Source organism: Chionomys nivalis, chromosome 10 (assembly GCF_950005125.1).
Source record: "Chionomys nivalis chromosome 10, mChiNiv1.1, whole genome shotgun sequence".
NCBI lineage: Eukaryota > Metazoa > Chordata > Mammalia > Rodentia > Cricetidae > Chionomys > Chionomys nivalis.
In genome coordinates, this window is record NC_080095.1 from 79733281 (window position 1) to 79738084 (window position 4804).

The window sequence follows — 4804 nt, forward strand, 5'->3', positions numbered from 1 at the left end:
AAAGGAATGAAAGTCTGAAATGTGACCATGTTTGCAGTGTATGCACATGGTAACACGACCTTATTTTTCTAGAAAATGAACTCCTTAGACCCATGTGGGTAGCATAAGGAGATGGACCAATGCTCTGACTTGAAATCTGTTATAGACAGCACTGTGCTTACCCTTCAGCCAATGGCTTATTCACTGCAGAGAGGTGCATGGGATTGTGGAGACTTCTAAGTTTGGCCAAAGACATTCTGTTGGCCTTGGTAGTCATTCATTCTCTGTGCCAGTCACACGACACCATAGACTGGGTGAGTTTTAGCAGACAAGTTTACTTTGATAATTTCATGTATGTACGTAAAGTATATAATGCATTCTGGTTATCCCCTTCCCTGTACTGTCTCCCTCCCAGCCCGCCGTTCCCACTTCTGCTGAGCCCCTCATTTCTTTAAATAAGCCCCTCCTACATTCATGTCTTTTTTGTTGCTGAAGTTGTGCCCACTGGGTTCATTTTATTTGTTATTATTTGTTTTGTTTCAGTTGCCTTTAATTTAGAGTTGCTTGCACAAGCATGAGTAGTGTGTGCATGTGTTTACGGATCAAAGCATTTGCCATTGAATATTATGATTTTCCCTCCCCCAGCAACTATTAACTGCCAATAGCTCCATAGGGAGTCCTCCCCCACCCTTGGAGGAATGTTGATGGGGCCCCAGCTTGAGCAGGTCACAGCTGCTGTTGCGAGTGAGTGCCACAGCCGTATTATATACAGATATCAGTGTTTTGCAGTACCACCCACCATCTTCTGGCTCTTACATTCTTTCTGCCCCCTCTTCTGTCACATTCTCTCAGCCTAGAAGTGGGTGATATGTTTTCCTTTAGGGCTAAGAACTCAACCGTCACTTCTTTTCACACCTTTGACCAGTTATCAATCTCTGCAGTAACTGTCAAGTGCGGCAGAAAGCAGCTTCTCTGACCAACCTTAGAGTGGTGTGCTCTATGGGTATGAACTGAGAAGGCATTGGATCTCGTGTCCATTTCACGAAGCTACAGCTGCAGGGCATCTCCCCTTCAGGGCCTATGATCTCCACAGCCTCGGGTATATAACACGAGGCACATATTCCCTCCTATGGAGAGCGGCCCCAAATCCAGACAGAAAGCCGTTGTTTTCCTCCACAACAGTCATGCCACTATTACACCTGTGGATACACGGACCATCTTGCCTGGGAGATTGGTCACATAGCTCACAGCATTCACAGTTGTGTAAGATCGCCGATGCCCTTTCTTCCCTAGGAACCAGCAGAGCACTTTCTGGCTCCATGGAAGCTATCCAGCAGAAAGATTCCTGGTCCATTGAACTTGAGTTCTTTATGTCCTGCAACCAAAGTATCTCACTCTTTTAATAATACCATCAAGGTACAATCACGGGGGCTCCACCGCAATGATGCTATTTAATCTGAATCATATCCCAAAGGTGACGTCACATTATGTTTCTGTCTTCTTCATACCTCACAATGGAGAATCAGTTTAAATGCACAACATCTTGGGGAGACACGAAAGTGTATTCAAGCTGCAGCCGCCTTTGCAGATCTTCAAATTGTGTCACACTCAGACGTCTTTCTTTCTCTCTGGCCTTTCTGCCCCTCCCCCTCTCCTCTTCTCCCTGCTGTTGCACAGGCTTACTCGCATGGTGGTCGACAAGAATTTCCAGACTCCTCTGGCTTCCTGGGTCCCACGCTGAGGTTTTCTTCTCCCACGAACATCCTGAACGCTTAACTCACTCAGTCCTGGCATTTAGACTCTTAGGAGGTATGGAAAGAGTCACAAGACTTTGTCTTTGCCATGGCTTAGAATTATATCACAAACAGCTGGGTATTGTGGCCCATGTCTGCATTTGCAACACCTGGAAGCTGAGGCAGGCTGATCCAGCATGGAGTTAGCTTGGGCAATATGTGTGTGTGTGTGCTTATACACACAGGGAGATAAACAAACATACACCTCTCTCTCTCTCTCTCTCTCTCTCTCTCTCTATCTCCTCTCTATATATTCTGTTAGAAAAACAAAGAAAAATAATAACAATAATGACAAAAACTAGACAGGAAGGAAGAACAAAGAGGAGGTATATGACAAAGAAGAAAGTGAGGAAGGAAATGGGGCAGGAAGGAGGCAGAGGAGAGCAGAGAGAGAGTAGAAGTGAGTTTAGCAATCTCAGTTTTTTGTCTTCTTTTTATTCTGTTAACAAAATGGTTATCTTTTAAAAACACTTCCTACCAGTTCTGATTCTGTAAGAGACTAAGCTGAGCCATGCTACAGAAGGATGGCTGGGATCAGATCTACGGGACGGGGGCTCTGCTACCACAGGCTTTCACTGCTCTGCTGAGAGTGGCATATCCAGTTCTTCATGAAAGGCTCGTGTGCTTCCTACCAAGACACATTTTCAAAGCCTGCCTTCAGTTTCGCTTAACAACTCAGCTGACATAAAACATGCCAGTTTTAAACAGTGGCCAAACAATGACTTAAAACAGGGTTTCTTTTTTGTGTACGTGTACTTTGTGTGAGTGTGCATGCATGTGGACGCCAGAGGACAACCTCAGGTATACTCCTCGGTCACCATCCACCTCCTTGGCCTTAGTGACCTCATTTGCTATGCAGGCAGACTGGCTGACTCGTGAGCCCCAGGAATCCATCTGCCTGTCTTTACCTGCTCAGTGCCAAGTGAATTTCCTTTTAGTACACTTTTGTTTGATCTGTGTTATTTTTAGCTATGTGAATGTGTGTATGTATAAGTATGTGCACTTGAACGCAGGTGTCCACTGAAGCCAGAGGCAATGGATCCCTGGAGCTGGAGTTACAGGTGGTTATGAGTGCTGGGAACCGGATCCTGTCCTCTGCAAGAGTCTTACGCGCTCTTCACTGCTGTTCTTCAACCTCTCCACGTCTGTCTTCTTTCTTTTTGGCGATGGATTCGGTTACTTAGGGTAGTCTCCAAGTCATAATGCCCCTGATTTTGCTTCCCCAGAGTTGAGATTACAGATATGTACTACCAAGACTGGCTTCTAAATACAATGTTCTGGATCATACAAATGTTTCCGAATTTTTAAATTATGTGTGAAATATGTAGAGAAGATTGAGACTGAAGTAGATATTTACGCCTTGAAAATTGTTCACCCTTTATTTTGATTGGTGTCTCAGATTTTCTTGATACTTCTTTGCAAACTTCTGGATTCTATCTATCTATCTATCTATCTATCTATCTATCTATCTATCTATCATCTATCTATCTAACTTAAAACAGGGTCTCCCTAAACAGCTTTGACTGTCCTGGAACTCACTGAGATCTGCTTGCCTCTGCCTCAGGAGTCCTGAAATTTAAGACACATGCCACCATACAGATGCACACCACCACACAAGGCTTAAACTTCCAAATATTAAAAAAAGAAAGTGGAATTAAAAGTATAGTTTGGAGTTGAGGGTCACTTCCCATACTAATTAAAAAAAACATTTCTGGGAGTATATACAAGATTGAGAAGGATTACAGAAGACAAGGAACCCATGAGGTTTGTATGTGAGGCCAAAGGACGTGTAAAGATGCTAGAAGAGGGAGCAGAGGGAAGCTATTTTCATTAACTTGTTTAAATAAATATTTTTTGACCCATACATTCATGTAATAGTGTGAAGCTTTTCATTTTTTTATATTTGAGGATTTTATGTTTGAGTGTTTTGTCTGCATGTGTGTGTGTGTGTGTGTGTGTACCATGAGCACGCCTGATGCCCACTGAGGTCAAAAGAGGACATTGGATTCCCTGGGACTGGAGTTACAGCTGGGAGTGATATTTGGGTGCTGGGGTCCCTGCAAGAGCAGTAGGTGCTGCTCTTAACCGCTGAGCCAACTCTTAAGGCCCTTGAAAGTCTCTTTATGAAATCTTCAATTGGTAGAAAGCACTATGAAATAGCTAAGCCTTTACTACCAGCTAAGTTAACAGCAAGAACACAGCAGCGGTGCTTAAATCACATTAGCTGTGAACCGAGATTATCTGACGTGACATTTTATTCTGTGCAATGGTCTGTCAAAAAGTGCTTGCTATACTTCTAATATTCTAGTTAGAGGCAAGGAACCAGAATTCAAGATGCTGCAAATAACGTGAAAATAAACTAACTGCATCTGTTATTGAAAGCCTTCCCCAGCTCTTATTTATGCAAAACGCATTTTAAAATTCAGGACCCTACCACACGAATAAAGAATGATTCTTGATTGCTTTTGCAGATGTATTCATACGGCTTATTATGGTTTCTCAGATCCCTAGAAGAATAAGTCCTCTTGACCTGAAATCTGTCACAATTCTAGGCCACATTTCTTACCTACGTTGAGAGAAACAGGTTTCTGTTTGCTCCTTTTAGACTTCCACTCACTTTTTTCCTCTTATTGCTTCACCCTCATTCTCTGTAAATCTTTCATTCTTGCCGTCTTTTTTCATTCAAACGACGCCAGGTGCTTTTTTTTTTTTTTAATTATCTCATTCAAAATGGTGCCACGTCACCCACCGGGCAAGCGTGGAGAGAGGTGCTGTCATTTCTCCTGCCCGCGTGCCAGCGTGGAGCCCCGCCCTCTGCTGCTCACATGCTCCGGGGTGGAAATGACACAGAGGCCACTGTCACGAGCCCGGGGCCCGGTTCCCTTCAGGACGGTCCAGACCCCCTCCCCCTCCGCAGAGCTGCCCCGCCCCTCCCGGATCCGGGTCGGCCGAGCGCATTTATTTGCATATTTCTACCTTTGTTCCCTTGCTCTGGCCAATCAGAGTGTGGGACGAGGCGGGGCGGAGGGGCG